Raw genomic sequence first — 20,915 nt, forward strand, 5'->3', positions numbered from 1 at the left:
ACTTTAAAATAACGATTCTATTCCAGAACATAAAAAATATAACATTTCTGGTTTCATTTTGTTCCTAGCAATATGCCAAAGGTTTCTGGTTTTCATTTTCCTTCCATGAACCGGGTTCAAAGCCTTGGACAAACAAAGTGTGGACAAAGTGCATGTAAATAAGACGTATTGAATTAACTGGGTTGAAGTGTACATGAGTAACTGTGGCTGAATCCTGCTTGCTCAATGGATGATCCTTTATTTCCTCTTTAATCCTGTGTGTGAACCACGTGTTCCCATTGAAGGAGTCCCAGTGGATTGACCTACATACCTGCTGACTTTTACTGACCTGTCAGCCGTGACATGGCACGGAGCACTCTGGCACACTGCTATCACATGCACTTGCTCAAGCTTTGCGTTGTGCACTTGATAATCTTAAACCACAATCCAGTGAGACTGCACATAATAGAAATAGATATGGTGGACGTGCACTGTTGGGCTGTAATGCAGTAACCAGAGCTGCTGACCTTTGAATCTGAAGGTTGACAGCAGTAATGTTGTATAAAAGCAGATTTTTATTATGATTAAATTGTAACTTTTACTGCTACCAGTCTTACTGTTTTAGTTGCAGTGGGCGTGTATGTCCTCCCATTCTGTTTGCATGGACGTGCGCACCTTAATCTCATTCTGTTCACACCTGCTTGGCAAAGTGCCCCTGTGCACGTGGCACTTAATAATTTACACTGACCCTCTTCTCCTTTGACCTTCATGTCTTACGTCTTAAGTTAGTTATGGCTTCCTCTGTCATATGCATCATTAATCCTTGGGGGATTGGGAATATGAAGGATTATGATTTATGCCTTTATTGGAAAATACTCATCATATTTATTTCAAGACAGACGCTATATTTCTTTCACATTATTTCCAGGATTTTCTGGACAGTTTGAATGGGAAGATGTGAAAGTTGTGAAACGAAATTGAGGGAATTCACATGTAAAAATTGTTAGACAAAGCTTGGCATCGAGAAGTCATACCTCAGATGTTGCTTGGTTGAGCTGCTGTTTGCATCCATTGATGCAATCATTCTTCAGTTGTGCATTTTTTTCTCAGAAAATGTGTATTCATTTGCCCCCCTTTCAGATTTTACGTATATGTATTTTTAGGAAAGCCACCAGTCAGCCTTTATTTGCATTATCCAACTAATTTAATAATGAAACGTATGTAGTGCACTGTACTGGATCTGGATCTAATCATGGAGATCTGTATGAGACATGTTCAGGACAGTTTTTGATTGGTCAAAATCAGATTCACTAAACCAGTCTCACACTGATCAGTCTGCCTTCTGCCATTAGTATACATTTAATAAACTTCATGCCAGTGGAACTCAGGGCCACCACTCTTTTCAGTGCTTGCTGGTAGCTCACCAGCAGAATCTCAGCACGCGTTTCAGAGGCATATCCTCTGCTTCACTTCAACTACTCACCAGGCAACTGGTACTTTTCTGCCTGGCCAGTCAGGTCACGTTTTCCACATGAATGCACAAGTTTTTCTTGTCATCCTGTCTTACCAGCGTTTTCCTCCTGCTAATAGGCACTTTCCAGCAAAGCTTTGAACCGGTTCATGGATTGAAAATGAAAACCAAAAATTTCTGGTATTTTACTAGGAACGAAAACGACACCAGAAACTTTGTTTTTTCTATGTTCTGGAACATAACCGTTTACTTAAAATAATGGTAACCAGTTAATACTGTTAATTTTTATAACATATAGACATATACACTATAGACAGACAAATGCATCACACTTGCACGCACTTCTATGGTCAATTTAAAGGTTCCAATTCACCTAACCTGCATGTCTTTGGATGTGGATGGAAGCTGGAGCACTCAGAGGGAACCTACACAAACACAGGGAGAATTCTTTGAACCATGTTGTTGAATCAATATCTAAATATTCTAGTTTTACTACTACAGTGCTACAAGTAGAACTAACAGCCATATAAAAATGTTGATTTACTTTATTTTGTAATATAGAAATAAACAAACAAATAACAAAGTTTGGATTGAAGGTAGTTTTTCCCTTAATGCATTGCACAGCTGTTCAGTTGTCAAGCATTTACAGTGCATCCAGAAAGTATTCACAGCGCTTCACTGTTTTCACATTTTATTGTGTTACAGTTTTTTTGTTTTAATTTTTGGAAATCTATTAAAACTAGAAGTATGAGAGAGCGCAAACCTCCACCAAGGCCATAGGGTCACTGACGTCACATGGAATACCCTTTGGCAAAGAGACTTATTCCACGTCGTTTCACGCATCTACCCTCTGTTAACCCGGTTAACCCTCTGGAGTCCGAGGGCATTTTTTGGACAGTTCACTCGCCTGGCATAAATGCTTTCTTATTGCTGTTAACAGCTCTCCCTACATCCCACAATCAAGTTTTATGTCTCTTTTTTCAGGACAACCTGTACTTTCAAAATATATATATGTTATTGTTGTATTTTATAAGTGTAATGCAGGTTTACAATCAGAAATAAGAAAGGAAAAAGTAAAGCAGAAAATAATTTTCCACACACTTTATTCAAAACACACAGCAAACTATAATAAACAACTGTTTTGACACTTTAGGAAGGTAATTTGGGTTCTTGTGTGAAAGACTGTGCAACAAAAAGGTTCAAACAATAAACACAAATGCACATTTTGAACAATATATACAAAATGGTCTATGCGTTGTGTTTGTCTTTATCTCAACGCAATTTCTGTCTGCTATTACACAAAGGTTACATCACAAACTTCTACTATGAAGTTGACTGTGTGTTTGTTCTCTCCTGCTCTGAAAGCAACATTCACACTTCCAGGCTCATTTAGTTTGAGGAGCAGCCCCTCCCCCCTTGCTCCATTGATATGGTAAACAGTACTTTACCCCGGAGCGAGAGAGCTTGCCACAGGCTTATCCAGTAACATTCACAGGAAAACTAGTCGAGCAGTCCTGATACTCACACACTGTTTGAGCACGTGAGATTGTATGAGAGGCTCTCCATCTGCGCCGTCTGCTCACTTTCGCTGTGCGTAATGGCGCAGGGCGCATTGGAGCAGCCAGGGGGCTATTCAAATGGGCCAACTAGTAACACATCACTCCTAAAAACAATCTTTGGACTGTCACGTGAGATGAATCTGCCCTACGATTGGATTTTAGAAAACCATGTGACGGTGAACCAATTCCGATTGGACACTCACATTGTTCACCTCATCACACAGCTTCTGTGAGGAGTACAAAGATGGTGGACGGTGGTTCAGAAGTCTGCGGAATTAACTTTTCAGCAAAAAAAGTAAGTTTCTATCTCATATAATTAAAAAGTTATTTATAATTTAGTAAAGCTTGGTCTCAGCCGTTGTATACGACGGCGTCGGACCCAAAGGGTTAAATCCTTAGATCTTCAGCTAATGTATTTATAGAGAAACTGCATGAACTACACAAGTTTTTTTTATTTTCTAATAACAAGTTTATTCATTGAGGAGAAACAAATGGTAAATTATTGTTGTCGTAACTTAATTTTTGTTCAGCCTTTGTGACCCGTCTTCATGAAGTTATAGATGCAAAAATGTTGAAATTGGCCCTATCCTGCAATGATAAAGAATCCTTAAAAAAATTACTGGATCCGGATCGTGTTCTGGATCATTGCAAAAATGTAATGACTAAGTTAGGCCAAGATACACCCCTGGTAAAAATTTCATTGAAATCCGTTGAGGATTTTTTTGAGTAATCCTGCTAACAAACCCACCAATAAACAAAGGGACACGACTGAAAACATAACCTCCTTGGCGGAGGTAAAAAAAAAAAAAAAAACATTAGGGGGTGTGGCATTACAGAAGTGGCTCCACATAGTGATGCCTGTCACGATGGAATTGTCCAGCTTCCCAGCCCTGATTCCATGTGCAATGATTGCTACCTTTTTGATGTATACTTTTCACTGTACATAAAGCCACTGACATGTAACATTTGCATCAGAAACAACAATCACAGTATATGTGCATCTGCAAAGTATTCACAGCACTTCACTTTTACACATTTTGTGATATTACAGCCTTTTTCCATAATGGAATAAATCAATTTTCCCCTCAAAATTCTGCTCACAATACCCAATAATGACAATCAAAAAAGTTTTTTTTTTTCAGATTTATTAAAAATAATAAAGCTATGAAATCACGTGTACATAAGTATTCACACCCTTTGCTCAATACTTTGTTGATGCACCTTTGGCAGCAATTACAGCCTCAAGTCTTCTTGAATATGATGCCACAAGCTTGATGCACCTATCTTTTGGCAGTTTTGTCCATTCCTCTTTGCAGCATCTCTCAAGCTCCATCAGGTTGGATGGGGAGTGTCGGTGCACAGCCATTTTCAGATCTCTCCAGAGATGTTGAATCAGATTCAGGTCTGGGCTCTGGCTGGGCCACTCAAGGACATTCACAGAGTTGTCCTGAAGCCACTCCTTTGATAGCTTGGCTGTGTGCTTAGGGTAACTGTCCTGCTGACAGATTAGTCATCGTCCCAATCTGAGGTCAAGAGTGCTCTGGAGCAGGTTTTCATCCAGGATGTCTCTGTACATTGCTGTATTCATTCATTACTCATAACCATCCCAAAGATGTATCGTTATCTTTGGCTGCTTTCAGTGATGCCGGTATTTGGTTAGACTCTTTCTCTCCGATTGTTCTGAGTTATTTTCATTAGTTACTTCATCCAAACCATCAACATGCTTATTAGACCCCATTCCTGCCAGGCTGCTCAAGGAAGTCCTACCATTATTTAATGCTTCAATCTTAAATATGATCAATCTATCTTTGTTAGTTGGTTATGTACCACAGGCCTTTAAGGTGGCAGTAATTAAACCATTACTTAAAAAGCCATCACTTGACCCAGCTATCTTAGCTAATTATAGGCCAATCTCCAACCTTCCTTTTCTCTCAAAGATTCTTGAGAGGGTAGTTGTAAAACAGCTAACTGATCACCTGCAGAGGAATGGTCTATTTGAAGAGTTTCAGTCAGGTTTTAGAATTCATCATAGTACAGAAACAGCATTAGTGAAGGTTACAAATGATCTTCTTATGGCTTCGGACAGTGGACTTATCTCTGTGCTTGTTCTGTTGGACCTCAGTGCTGCTTTTGATACTGTTGACCATAAAATTTTATTACAGAGATTAGAGCATGTCATAGGTATTAAAGGCATTGCGCTGCGGTGGTTTGAATCATATTTGTCTAATAGATTACAGTTTGTTCATGTAAATGGGGAATCTTCTTCACAGACTAAAGTTAATTATGGAGTTCCACAAGGTTCTGTGCTAGGACCAATTTTATTCACTTTATACATGCTTCCCTTGGGCAGTATTATTAGACGGTATTGCTTAAATTTTCATTGTTACGCAGATGATACCCAGCTTTATCTATCCATGAAGCCAGAGGATACACACCAATTAGCTAAACTGCAGGATTGTCTTACAGACATAAAGACATGGATGACCTCTAATTTCCTGCTTTTAAACTCAGATAAAACTGAAGTTATTGTACTTGGCCCCACAAATCTTAGAAGCATGGTGTCTAACCAGATTGTTACTCTGGATGGCATTTCCCTGATCTCTGGTAATACTGTGAGAAATCTTGGAGTTATTTTTGATCAGGATATGTCATTCAATGCGCATATTAAACAAATATGTAGGACTGCCTTTTTGCATTTACGCAATATCTCTAAAATCAGAAAGGTCTTGTCTCAGAGTGATGCTGAAAAACTAATTCATGCATTTATTTCCTCTAGGCTGGACTATTGTAATTCATTATTATCAGGTTGTCCTAAAAGTTCCCTAAAAAGCCTTCAGTTGGTTCAGAATGCTGCAGCTAGAGTACTGACGGGGACTAGCAGGAGAGAGCATATCTCACCCGTGTTGGCCTCCCTTCATTGGCTTCCTGTTAATGCTAGAATAGAATTTAAAATTCTTCTTCTTACTTATAAGGTTTTGAATAATCAGGTCCCATCTTATCTTAGGGACCTCGTAGTACCATATTACCCCATTAGAGCGCTTCGCTCTCAGACTGCGGGCTTACTTGTAGTTCCTAGGGTTTGTAAGAGTAGAATGGGAGGCAGAGCCTTCAGCTTTCAGGCTCCTCTCCTGTGGAACCAGCTCCCAATTCAGATCAGGGAGACAGATACCCTCTCTACTTTTAAGATTAAGCTTAAAACTTTCCTTTTCGCTAAGGCTTATAGTTAGGGCTGGATCGGGTGACCCTGGACCATCCCTTGGTTATGTTGCTTTAGACGTAGACTGTGGGGGGGTTCCCATGATGCACTGTTTCTTTCTCTTTTTGCTCCGTATGCATCACTCTGCATTTAATCATTAGTGATCGATCTCTTTTTCCTGGTTCTTTCCCTCAGCCCCAACCAGTCTCAGCAGAAGACTGCCCCTCCCTGAGCCTGGTTCTGCTGGAGGTTTCTTCCTGTTAAAAGGGAGTTTTTCCTTCCCACGGTGGCCAAGTGCTTGCTCATAGTCGTTTTGACCGTTGGGGTTTTTCATAATTATTGTATGGCCTTGCCTTGCAATGTGGAGCGCCTTGGGGCAACTGTTTGTTGTGATTTGGCGCTATATAAGAAACAAGTTGATTGATTGATTGATTGATCTTTCCCTCAATCCTGACTAATCTCCCAGTTCCTGCCACTGTAAAACATCCCCACAGCATGATGCTGCTACCACCATGCTTCACTGTAGGGATGGTGCCTGGTTTCCTCCAAACATCATGCCTGGCATTCAGGCCAAATAGTTCAGTCTTTGTCTCATCAGACCAGAGAATTTTGTTTTTCATGGTCCGAGAGTCCTTCAGGTGCCTTTTGGCAAACTCCAGGTGGGCTGCCATGTGCCTTTTACTAAGGAGTGACTTCTGAGTGATGGTTGTCTTTCTGGAAGGTTCTCCTCTCTCCACAGAGGGATGCTGGAGCTCTGAGAGAGTGACCATTTGGTTCTTGGCCACCTCCCTGACTAAGGCCCTTCTCCCTGATTGCTTAGTTTAGACAGGTGGCCAGCTCTAAGAAGAGTCCTGGTGGATCTGAACTTCTTCCATTTAAGGATGATGGAGGCTGCTGTGCTCATTGGAACCTTCAAAGCAGCAGAAATGTGTGTCTTTCCAAATCATGTCCAATCAACTGAATTTACCCCAGGTGGACTCCAATTAAGCTGTGGAAACATCTCAAGGATGATCAGTGGAAGGGTCATTGACAAATTAGGCTTCAAAAAAGGTATTTTTATAAAGTATTTTCAGTATAGATGTAAAACATATTTTTGAGTCCAGAAAAATGTGTTTTAACAAATCTCATTCATTGAATAACATTTTTAACTGTTTTAACTCATTTTGAAACAGTATTTTCAACTACATGACAAAAAAATGTCAGGTGGCGCATCCAAATATTTATAAAAATCTGTATACATTCCTAATTTTTATTTTAAGATTAAATCTTTTGCAACTCTTCCTTAGCATGTCTACACAAGGTAACAGGTTATTATTTTATCATTGTGTTCTTTTTTTCCAATAATTTACGATTTTAGCATTCTGTGTGTCAGGTTTTGAGCCAAGGTAACATTCAATTTTGCCTTTAAAGACAGAAAAACAAAAAACACAAATACACAAATCCAGATATTTAGTATAATAACTACATTCATCACATTAAAAAAACCATTAAGTCACTTTAACATATCATTTTTTTGTTTAAATTGGTTGCACCACCTGACAAATATTGGTTGTACCACCTGACAACATTTGTTATAATATGAAATATGCTGAACAAAAAATCATTTATAATAGTAACATATGTTCTAGTCATATGTCTCTATTTAAGTGTTATTAAATAGAGATATTTGATGCACAGTTAATTGCATTCTCACATTGTTGGGAGAGTTAGGTTCAACATTGTTCTTGCTGGGAGAGTTAGGTTCAAGTTCTTCTGAGGGTTCATTTGACTTGGGTGTAAAATTCAGTATTTCCTCAATGGCTCTTTTTCTGTCCCGGTGCTTTTTTTTTTATCTTGTTGATCTTGTTGTCCACTGTTGCCTATTTTTTTCTGTTCTTGCTTAGAGAATTGGCAGATAGGGGGCTCTCTTCCTCCTCTGATAGCTATAAAACGCAAGACCTAATAAGCTGACAAATTTCCATTTAAGAATGTGGAAGTTGTAATATAATAATAAATGTAAAATGGACTATGTATAGATGCATTACCTCACTTTTCTTTTTGCAAGATATGCTTCCCTTGCAGCCGGATCATTATTAATACATGCCCTGTGTCGTGCCGACTTTTCTTTACTTGATAGTGGCATCTAAAATGAACAAATTATAATTTGAAATGTTTTAAAGTGTATAATATCTTTAAATTTAAAACTACAAAATATTTTATGGTTTCATGGATAATCTTAGAGCTTTGAATAGCATTATATAGTAACATTCCTTACAGTTGTGCCACCTGACTAGCTGGTTGCACCACCTGACTATTGCAGCTAATCTCAAATAAGCAGGCTTCTGTTTGGATGCTAGCATTAGCTTCTAGCAATAGCATGAAGTTCAAACGGACCACTTTTTAAAAAATTAAGAGTTTTATGATAAAATATAATTTCATGAGTTTTACATTGGTTGTACCACCTGACATGAAAAGTGTACTAGCATACGTATGAGTTGAAAGTAGTTATTTTTATTACTATTTGACAGAGATCTACAAAAATTTTAGCTTAGTCCAAATAGTCACTTAAGGTCCTCTGGCTGATGGAATGTCCTCTTTACAGCTGTTGTCTCTTCATTTCAAAATAAAAGTCATACGTTTATGGTTGCGCCACCGTGATATTTAGGAAATGTAAATTGTTGGACAAAAGTTTTAAAGATTTTTTACAGCTTTAAAAACAAATGATATTAGAAATAAAAACATAATCAAAAAGATTTTAAACACAAAACAATGCCATAGTGTTTCATTTTGACTTTATCATTGTCAAAATAACATTTTTATTAGTTTTCTTAGTCTGCTGTCTTGTTCGGACAGTTGCAACACCTGACATCTTGGAGGTTTGAGAGGCCAAAACATAGAACAATATTACTATTTGAACTTAATGAAAAACTAATTAAAATAAATTGTTTTTATAGATTAAAGTGATAGATGTCATAAATAGATTTATTTATTCATTTTTTAAATAATGGACTTGGACACAAAAATATGCATGTCATGTCATTGACCCGGAAACAGGAGGCACCTGAGCTCAATTTTGACCTTCATGGCAAAGGCTATGAATATTTATGTAGGTGTGATTTCTCAGTTTTTTAAAATAAATTTCCAAAAATCTAACAATAGAAAAAAAAAAAGTTTTTTCACATTCTCATTATGGGGGATTGTGTGTAGAAGTTTGAGGAAAAAATAAATTTCATCCATTTTGGAATAAGAGTTTAAGATAACAAAATGAGGAAGAAGTGAAAAAATGTTGTGAATACTTTCTGGATGCACTGTCCATCATATTTACATTAATGTGTTTGAAGTGTGTCCTGTGCAAGTGTATTATATCTTGGAAAGTACAAGTATTGAATCAGAGCGCTGGGACATCCATAATTATTATCACTTTACCGGGGCGTTGCTGGGCCGGTATTGTAGATTTACGCTGACACTATCTGGCTATACCCGCCCGCTGTGCGTAACCAAATGACATCATAGCAAACGCAGGCCAAGAACTGTCAGCAGAGGGGGAGGAAAAACTAAAAAGGCGAGAAGTGTGTGTTGGTCCCAATATGGATATTCCGGATGATTTTCTCATGGATAGTACGACAACAGCAGCCATGAGCATCCAGCTTGATGAGGAGGCACTGGTGAATTTGGAGAGCAGCGCGCGCCAGCCGACACGACAAAAGTTAAAGTGAGCCAACTTCTTATGTACGCGTTACGTGTTGTGTATCTCAGTAAAAAGTGATAATAATAATGCAAATAACATGCTGTTGTTGTGCGGTGTGCATTTTCTGAGTCCCTCAGTTCATGACCAGTCGCCTAAAATGACAGATATTCGCCCTCGTCTAACTCGGGCGAATATCTGTCATTTTAGGCGACTGGTCATGAACATCGGGCCTTTGACTGGTCATAAACGTCGGGCCTCTGACCACCCTCCAAAAGCATGTTAGTGTATTATTATCAGCTGTCTGTCTGTCTGTCTGTCTGTCTGCCTGCTCATGTGTGCTTCTGTGAGCATCATGCCATCAGGCCATTCTGTCTTAATTTTAGTTCATTTGCAAAGTACATATTATATAGGTTTCAGTGGAACATTTTGTCAGTAACTTGCCATGATAACAGTCCAAACAATCTACATTCACCTGGTATTCAGATCTGATTAGCCTTCAAGGCTAGTGAGCAGATTTTAGGCTTAAAGTTTCTGTTTATTCTGCCTGAGAAATTTTCCTGAAAATTAATCTTTTGACCTCTGTCCTCAAATAAGTCAGCCCTTTGTGTATCTCAGTAACCACTGGAGCCCAAGTGGATGTTGAATTTGAAAAAAAAAAAAAACAAAAACAAATTTTAATTTTGAAAAAGCAAAATAAAAAAAAAAACAAATTTGTATTTGATTCAGTTGAACATTTTTCCTGAATATGACCATAAATTGCCATTTTAACTTTTGGCCCCTGGACAATTTACCTCTCAAAAAAAAAAAAAAAAAATCACAGTCATATATCTGTCTTTCAACTTACGATGATGTAAGGCAAAATGGTTTTGTGTTTTAGGAATAATTTAACATCAAAATCAACACAGCCAGTCTAAAAATCACCCTGGGGGTACCTGGTTTGTGTTACAATTTGCCTTCCTTTTAGGCATGAGACATTTTGTTTCATCAACACATGTTAGAAAGTAAGCTGTCTCCTTTTACATTTTGGGAGAAAATAATATCTAACAGAGTGGAAAAGGCACATGAACATCTTTGGGAAGTGAGTGCGTTTAATGACAGCTGACATTTCGGGCTCACAGTGTGCGGTCTGCTGCCTGTTCAAGAAGCCATGTGGGAAGCAGACTCATGCTGTTAGATGACTAGCGGCGACAGCGAGAGATGTAGGTTACGCACAATATATCTGTCTCTGCCTGTGTCTGGGCACTTCGTTTTATCACATGAAAATATAGCAGGTTGAGCGATAAGTCATTATTCAAAAGGTTGTTTTCAACTCTGAACGCAGGATGCTTCCATCTGACTCCGTGTGTGCATGGTTTGTTTTTCCTATGCTTGCATGTTCATGTTGCTCTGTGAGTGTGTGTGCTCCCACAGGGATGCATCTTTCTCCATGAAATTCTTCACTCTCTGGCTCCCTCCATTGGTAGGAAGTGTTAAACCTTTATCCACCTTCCTCACCATCAGTTTGGCTCACAACATTTCCTTGAAAATTATTATGTGATCACTGGCATTTGTGCTTGTTTGACTGTTAGCACAAGTACTTGGAAAAATCTCTGTCCCACTGCTACAAAACTTTATCGAAATAATGAATCCTACAAAGAGGAAAAATCTGTTAATTATTGATGTTCTGGTAACTGTGCTCTACAGTATTTAAGTCATGCCTTGTAGATATTGAAGAAGTAGCCTACTGAAGGCCCCCCCTGAGGTCTGTTGGTGGTGGTGCTTATCGTCGGGTTCTGTAGCATCAAGTGAATGAATGAATGAATGAATGAGTTTATTCGGTGCACATTTCAACAACAAAAACAAAAAAACTCATAACAAAGCAATTTTACAAAAGTCCTGCGTGGCCGAAAGGGTGAGGGCAGAAGCAGAGCTTATAAATACCCACCCCTTATACTAAAAAAATAATAAACATATACACACAAACAAAATTTCATAAATACATATCTACACACACACACACACACACATATATATATATATATATATATATATATATATATATATATATATATATATATATATATACACACACACATACATACACATGTATATACACATACCTACATGTACATACATACATACGCACACACGATGACAATACCAAAAAGAAAAAACATGCAAACTTAGTCAATGAACTCAAATTTACAAAATATAACCAGACAATACTGGCACACAATACACAAACCCGAAAGTAATAACAAGACCTAAATCTTCAACTATAGCATGCAATTTTGTTATTCTTGTAATGTCTTTTAAAGCCTACTAACGTACCCAGTAGTTTAATGTTGTCGGGACAGTTTTTCCAGATGTTAACACCTTTGACAGATACACAATGACTTTTTGCAGTAGTTCGGATCCTTGATTTTTCAAACAATAAAATTCCTCTCAAATTATAAGTGGAGTCCCTCAGTTTAAACAGATCCCGGACATGTTGTGGCAGCAGTTTATTTTTAACTTTATACATAATTTGTACTGTAAAGTAATCAACCAAGTCCCAGAATTTTAGAATATGCAAAGAGGCAAACAATGGATTCGTTGGCTCACAATGGGCCTCATGTATCAACGTTGCGTACGGCGATATTTGAGCGTATATGGGGTGTACGCCAAAACGGCTGCGCTACTTGGCATTTATCAATGTGGTCGTTGGCGTACGCTGCGCTGCGTACATTATACACCAAAATGAACCAGCGCTGGAATCCACATAAAAATGAAGATGATCAACATGATAAACAGTGCCATTATACAAATCAATGCATATGTTACATAAATAACACTTTCCTGATTATACTACATAATAATCAATACAAATCCCGCCTTTGCGGGATTGTTGGTCTCGAGCACGATCCGTGGCCACAGCAACGACAGGAAGGAAAGCGCTGCTCGCCTATTTCTCCAGACTTCGAGCCTGGAGCCAGAGCAGCGCTGAGCTTAACTTCATGTGGTGTGATCGTTTTAGACTATGAAATTGATAATAACAACTGTAGTTTCGTCATTCCCTTAATTCACCCGTGCTGCAACCAGGTTTTGTCATCTCCATTCGGTTGTCACAATAAAATAAATACAGAAATACATTTAAAAAATAAAGAAATCTGACAGATTAGGCATATCTTATTAATTGAGCGAACAAATATCCACATGTCAAGAATTATTGACATGTGAAAAGAGAATACAGTGGTCCCTCGCTATAACGCCGTTCACCTGTCGTGGCCTCGGAGTCTCGCGGAGTATTTAGTCCAATTTTGCATGCCTTTTTTTTTTTTACAGTGTTCTGTGTTCTGCGTATCTGTTTATAAGAATCTTGTTGCCCAGAAGAGAAAAGAGCGCCAACAACTACTCCTAACTGTGTTTGTCACACGGAAACAAACACCTGCAGCCAGGTGTGAGTGGAAAAAGGCGCGGCGTCAGGACGCAGAGGCCCGATCTGTGAAATACTGGTCAGTCACTATTAATAATTTCTTATGTGTCCGACCTCGTTCGTTGATCGTTAAAATTAATTTGTTAGTTCTAAATGCCATCATAATTATTTATAGGAAAACGTTCTATTTTTATTTCTCAAACAAATGTTTGGGCCTGAAACAGTTTGGTATTATTTTCCTACTAAGGTTTGAACTTTGAGAGTGTTTACACACGAGAGAAAAGTGAGAAAATGTTCATGCCTGATTGAGAAAGTGTATAAACTGTGTAGTGAGGGGTTTTACAGCTTTGAAACGTCTATAATAATTGTAAAAAATAATGCTGCCTAACGTCGCGGTTTCGCGTATTTTGGGCTATTTTTTTAGAACGTAACTCCAGCGATTAATGAGGGACCACTGTAACACTTTATTGATTATATACTACAAAACAATTGATACGACAGCCGCTTTTGACGCTCTATTGGCACGCGTCGTGATTGGTGGAGTTCTTTTTCATTGCCGTCTTTCCGGCTTCCATGTGGTAAAATGAGGGTGTGTCTGAAGCGAAGTCTGAATATTTATGGGCATGTTTATTATAATTACGATTGTTTCCACCCGCCGCATTTATCAAGATCACGTCAGGCGTACGCCAGAAATGGGCAGGTGCGCACTGCTTGATACATGTCACGGCGACTTTGGTGTATTTCAGGTTTACGCCGTAAATTTACGCCACAAGTGCGCAACATTGATACATGAGGCCCAATGTGATTTGTTACAAATAATTCTTACAGCTTTCTTTTGCAACAAAAATATTGGATTAGTATTAGTTTTATATGTATTTCCCCATACCTCAATACAGTAGGTCATGTATGGAATGAGCAATGAGTGATATAAAATAGTTAATGAGTGTTGGGAAATTAAATCTTGTGCTTTATGCAGAATTGCAATGGCTTTTGACATTTTGGATTTAACAAAATTAACATGCATTTTCCAGCTCAGTTTATCATCAATAACAACACCAAGAAATTTTATATCAGTTACAGTTTCAATTTCAATATTATTTAATAATAAATTTCTGCAGGAAATCCTGGACTTGTTTCCAAATATAATACACTTTGTCTTACCAAAGTGGAGCGATAATTTGTTTGAATCAAACCATTGTTTAAACTTCTGTAGTTTCTTTTCCATCATGTCCAAGGTCTGTCCCAAGTGATCCCCACTACAAAACACAGTCGTATCATCAGCAAACAAAATACAACTGACGGACTTGGAAACCAAACATATGTCATTAATATACAGAAGAAACAACAATGGCCCCAGAACTGAACCCTGGGGCACCCCACAAGTAATTTTCATGGGTTCAGATTTTGCCCCACCAATATGTACACACTGGTATCTATTGTATAAATAGCTAACTATCCAATCATATGCCAATCCCCTGAAACCATACCACTGCAGTTTGTCCAATAGCACAGTGTGGTATATAGTATCAAATGCTTTCTGTAAATTTAAAAAAAACCCCAACAGTATATTGCTTAATTTCAATTGCATTTGTAATCTATTCAACAAAATCAATTACAGCCAGTGAAGTAGTGCAATTTTTTTCTAAAACCATATTGCTGTTCACTAAGCATGTGATGTTTAGTTATGAAATCATATAACCTCTTTAAAAATACTTTTCCAAAATTTTGGAAAATTGTGGCAGGAGTGAGATTGGTCTATAATTTGAGAAGACATGTTTGTTTCCAGATTTAACCAGCGGTATCACTTTAGCCAATTTCATTCTGAAAGGAAATTTCACAGTCATTAGTAACAGGTTACAAATATACGTAAAGGGTCTAACAATATAATCAATAATATTTTTAATCAAAGACATATCAAAACTGTCATCATTTGATCTTTTCCCCTTGAAGTTACGAACAATATAAATTATTTCATATTCATCAGTTTCTTTAATGAACACTGAATCCTGAATTTTATTGTTTTACAGTAATCCAAAGAACGCAGTCCAGAAGACACAATCAAATCAGTTAAATTTTTACCCAGATTTACAAAGTAATCATTAAAATGATCTGCTATAGCTTTATTTTCCTTAACAACTGTACCAGTACTTGTGTAAAAAAGGGCAGGATATTCTTTAGCACCTTTTCTCTTATTTATGACTTCATTTAAAATCTTCCAAGTACCCTTAATGTTTGTTTTATTTTTTTCCCAATAAATCACTATAATACTGGCTTATACAAGATCACATGATATTAGTTAGCTTATTTTTATATGTCTTATATCTTTTCTCAGCATCAAATGTTCTTAATTTTAAGAATTGCTTGTACAGAAATTTTTTTTCTTTTTACATGCATTTTGCAGTTCCTTAGTAATCTACGGTTTGTCAACATTATGCTTATTTCCAGACACCCTCTCTACTTTTAAGATTAGGCTTAAAACTTTCCTTTTTGCTAAAGCTTATAGTTAGGGCTGGATCAGGTGACCCTGAACCATCCCTTAGTTATGCTGCTATAGACGTAGACTGCTGGGGGGTTCCCATGATGCACTGTTTCTTTCTCTTTTTGCTCTGTATGCACCAATCTGCATTTAATCATTAGTGATCGATCTCTGCTCCCCTCCACAGCATGTCTTTTTCCTGGTTCTCTCCCTCAGCCCCAACCAGTCCCAGCAGAAGACTGCCCCTCCCTGAGCCTGGTTCTGCTGGAGGTTTCTTCCTGTTAAAAGGGAGTTTTTCCTTCCCACTGTAGCCAAGTGCTTGCTCACAGGGGGTCGTTTTGACCGTTGGGGTTTTACATAATTATTGTATGGCCTTGCCTTACAATATAAAGCGCCTTGGGGCAACTGTTTGTTGTGATTTGGCGCTATATAAAAAAATTGATTGATTGAATTGATTGATTGATAAATTAGAAATAATAGAAATGAATGACTCATAGGATTGATCAATATCCTCAATGTAAATGTCACTCCAGTTTTGATCCCTTAAGTCCATTCTAAGATTTTCCAAAGTCTCCTCTTTTATTTTCCTCTTGAAATTTGTACTTTCAGTATGGTCAATTTTGTCAATTAAAGAATTCAAAACTACAAAAACCGGCAACTCTCAAAAACTCTCATCCACAAAAAGTGGATGAGAGCGTATAACTTCCCCTGGATTGCACGCCAGTCCGACACAGGTTATTTCTCCAGCCGAGGCCGGTACCTATTTACAGCTGGGTGGACTAAGATGATGCAGATGAAGTGTCTTGTCCAAGGACACAGACATGTACCATGACTGGGATTCAAACCTAAATCTTCATATTGGCACGTCAACTCCACTCAACGACTTGCTCAGTGCCAAATCGCAGCATAAATAACCTTTATAAGGGTAAGGTCTAACCATACCTGTCCCCTGAGAAAGTATATTGGCAACAGTGGTAAGGTAAATCTCCCTCAGGTGTTTATTGATTATAAGAGGAAACCTCAAGCAGATCGGAGGCAGTGGGGTGACCATGTGTTTTGGCCACAGTAACAACAGCAAAATTCATTCATTCATTCATTTTTACCCCCTTATCCGGGTCCAGGTCGCGGTGGCAGCAGTGCAAGCAGCTCCTCCCACACTTTCCTATCTTCGGCCAAGTCCTGTAACTCTTCCCAGGGTATCCCAAGGCATCCCAAGCCAGCTGGGAAATATAATCTCTCCAGCGTGTCCTGGGCCTTCCCTGGGGCTCCTGGTTGGACATGCCTGGAAGACCTCCCTAGGGATGCATCGGGAGGCATCATCACCAGGTGCCCAAACGACCTCAACTGGCTCCTTTCATTGCAAAGAAGCAGCGACTCTACTCTGAGTCTTTCCAAGATAATTGAGTGTCTCACCCTCTCCAGGCGTGTAAGTCCAGATACCCGATGGATGAATCTCATTTCTGCCACTTGTATCCGTGACCTTATTACCTCATGACCATGAGTGAGGATAGAAGCGTAAATTGACTGGTAAACTTATAGCTTGAAGCAATAATGAAGCAACAGTAGCAAAATAACAAATAAAACAAAGCACAACAAAGAATTGTTAAACATGTAGAGACAGATCTTGCTGCTAAGCCGTCAAGTAATGGCAGAGTCCAGTGCTCACTTTAAGCTATTGTACAAAAATCTAGTGGTAAAGATCACGGACCTGTGAAGTGTTCAAGTTCCTTTTTTGATACCGAGAAGTAGATTATATTTGCAATAGAGTCCTCATACACACATACGGGGGAACAACCCCAGAGACACAATACACAACAAGCAAACGTGATGAGAACAAAGAAAATTTTTTAAAAAGCAAAAAAGCCTATCTCAGCAGTCACAGGACGTGAGGCGGGGCACACCCTGGACAGGACACCAGTCTGTTGCAGGTCCACATACAAACGTATTCGGATGCGCATTCACACCTAATTTTTCAAAGTTTCCAGTTCACCTAATTTACATGTCTTTGGATGTGGGAGGAAGCCAGAGCACCCAGGGGAACCCACACAAACACGGCGAGAACATGCAAACTCCACACAGAAAGGACACAGATGAGAATCAATCCCATGACTGTCTTACTGTGATATTCTTGTTAAGGTGCGTTTACACATAAGCAAGACGCGTTACAAATGTCATTTTTCTGTCATTCGTGACACATTCCTGACATTCTTAATGTGACTTAACGCATCTGAATATGTTTCTTAATAGTGCGTGTTGGTGCGTGATATTCTTGATATTCATGGAGCATGTTTTTTCCTGTCAACAAATCTTCCACGAATGTCACACACCATCCTCATTTCGTCTCACGTCGTGGAGGTCGCAACTGAGCGTACTGATCTATCTTGATGAGTATTGATCCTTAATAGAACGTGACAATGTTCGTAGTGGTTCCTGTGATGGTTCTTGGAGCCCAAACTGTCACGCGTTATTACAAAGTGACACGGAAACTGTTAAGTTTTGACACGACTTGTAACGCGGCGTCACATTTCACTGCGCGCCACGACAAATCAGTTTTCTGTCATGTGCGCACAATTAAAGTCGGCTCCAAATGTTGGTCCACAGTTCCTGCTGAAGCTCCTCAGGATGCTCCTGCAGGTGTTCCACCTGCTGTTGTAACCGATGAGCGGGAGAACGAGTCTGAGCCAGAGGAACCAGAGGAGACTCGTGTGCAGCCAGACATCTCTGCACCTCCTCCAGTCCGGCGGAGGAAGAAGCGCGCGCACAATTAAACCCTGCTGTACCGCATTCAGTTTGATTGCTGACACCAAGTCGGCTAAAAGTCAAATTTCAGTGCTCTTCAGCGCGCTCCTGCAGGTGTTCCACCTGCTGCATGTGCCTGATGTTTGGGAAAATGCACGAGACGAGAGCCGCATGAAGCCACACATCTGGTGCTGTCCTCCTCCTCCTCTCTGTGCCACTCCATGGCACAGAGCCCAACTACGCATGCAGTCACAAAGTTCTTCTGAAAAACTGGAGCGATCTGAATTCGGTTTGATGAATATGGTGTGTGTGTGTGGAGACAATTCACCTCGTTCACAACGTGACAGAACTTAACGATGCGCTGTTACGCGCAACCCGTGCGTAATGGTGCCTGATAATTCTCTGGCAACACGTGCCATTAATCGTAACGTGTGGTAACAGGTTGCAGCAGTTCCTGAGGACACCTGACGCCTCTGCCCCGAATCATCACATTCGTGATCAGCGGCCAAGAATGTGTACTTCGTGGCATTCATGACTTGTCGTCGTTATGTGTAAACGCAGCATTAGCACCTGTCAGAGTGGCGTATTCGTAGAGCTGCTCATTACAGCGTAGACGATACGCTGTAATGAGCAGCTCTACAAATACGCCACTGTGACGGGGCATAAGCCACCTTGCTGCCTAAAAAAGCAAATTTAAAAATAAAATAAAAATAGAGTGGAAATGTTAAAAGTAAAACATTAATTACAGGTCCAGGTACTTACTAAAATACAACAGTAAAACTTAAAAAGAGTATAATAATTGATAAAAAAAAAAAAATAGCAATACACAAACAATAAAGAAACAAATTAGCAATAAATACTAAATCCTACCTGTGCAAAAAAGCATAAAAAATTATGACTTACTCCTCAGTGTAATAGCTGCAGAAACAAAACTGTTTTTATGTGTTTTTATAAACTCATTGTGCAATGGATGAGAACTGTCACTTAAAATAGAACTGGTTTTGCATTTAAGATGTCTTGTATACAAAGTCTCCAATTTGACCTGTGACTCACCAGTCAGCCTGCTGGACCACTTAAGAATTTGATTTAAAGAGCTTTTGTTCTTCAAAGAGAGGTTCCCAAACCAGGCTGCTAGGCCCAGGCTGATGTAGTATGATAAAACAAGGTCACAAGTAGAATACAGTTGTTTGGTTTGTTCACTGAAATAAATAAATAAATAAGTAAATGTATGTATTTATAGATTTATTTATTAATTTGAGGAAGGGCGGGCGTGAGAGGACTCAGCAACCACACGCACCGCTTCAGTGAATACTTCATTCGAAATTGCCACCGAGCTTATGCACAATGCGAGGGTTCACGGTCTCCGCCGCACGCCCTGTTCTGTCACCGGCATCAGCAGCAGAAGCAGCAGCAGCGCCGGCATTTTTATTATGACTGAGCCAATATCACCCGAACGCTTTGACTAATTCACCAACAAGTGCCAAAAGTCATGCTGAAACAATGTGCCGTTCTGCAGCGTGCTGTGCAGAATCATCTCCGTGTTGCGCTACAGTAGTCAGACAGGATGGGTCAAACCATTTTCCTTGGTCCTGTGTGCACTAGTAGCGAAAAGTCCTGGCGGTGTCGAGAAGGCTTGAAAGAAAAAAGAGTGACCCTTTTCATGTGCTCACAGCAATAAAACGCCAGAATCAAGCGCATCCGTGGGAAGCCTACTTTTTAGACCTCCGTGCGCCACCTGCCTGCATTGTGGGTTAGCGCGTGATGTACGACGGTCTCCAGCGATGGGGCTGCCTGCAGCCTCCCGCGGGCTTCCCCCCTCCCCTCGCTGCCTTGCCCTCCTGAGAGTGCTGCGAGCACCCCCAGGGGCTACTCGCCAAAAAAAAAGACCAAAAAACACCCCCTTTGGGCTACAACCTCAGATCATATGACACCACCCGCTGAATTTAGGCAGCATATTAAATAAATAAATAAATGGCGATGATTTTATTACCTTCTTGGCCGACATAATGAGTGTGTGTGTGTGTGTGTGTGAGAGAGAGAGAGAGAGACAGAGAAAAAAATCAATTCATAGTTAAACATCACGTTTTGACGTCCAGCGACGATATGTGCTGAACCTGGCATATATTGTCGTGGCAGCAATCAGTGGTGGGCGCAGGTAACCAAAAAGTTAGCGTCGATAACAGCTAATCAGCTAACTGAAAAGTTATCGTTTATAAAGCTAAACCAATAAACCACCCAAAAATTTGCCAGAAGCTGTAGCTAACTGAGAACTTCCAAAATTGAGTTTTAACACCACAATCACAAACCCATGCAATGAATCACCACTTCTGTCTTTGTGTGCTGTGCCCCTTGCTGGAACCTCCTGTTTTATATGTATTTTCACAGCAAAAGGAGCCTGACCACCAGGTTGCCACAAAAAAAAGTCATTATTCTT

The 20,915-nt window shown here is 39.4% G+C and overlaps 1 protein-coding gene and 1 long non-coding RNA gene across 2 annotated transcripts in view; one reads left to right on the forward strand and one right to left on the reverse strand.

Moving 5' to 3' along the window:
- Positions 1 to 20,915, forward strand: part of bsnb (bassoon (presynaptic cytomatrix protein) b) — a 260,660-nt gene that overhangs the window by 166,832 nt on the left and 72,913 nt on the right.
- Positions 12,714 to 16,582, reverse strand: LOC117506843. Its single transcript, XR_004559560.1, has 3 exons — positions 16,462 to 16,582; positions 15,829 to 15,830; positions 12,714 to 12,725 (listed from the first exon to the last, which is right to left on the reverse strand). It is a non-coding gene; the product is annotated as an uncharacterized LOC117506843 (long non-coding RNA).

The sequence above is a fragment of the Thalassophryne amazonica genome, chromosome 3 (assembly GCF_902500255.1).
Source record: "Thalassophryne amazonica chromosome 3, fThaAma1.1, whole genome shotgun sequence".
Lineage (NCBI taxonomy): Eukaryota > Metazoa > Chordata > Actinopteri > Batrachoidiformes > Batrachoididae > Thalassophryne > Thalassophryne amazonica.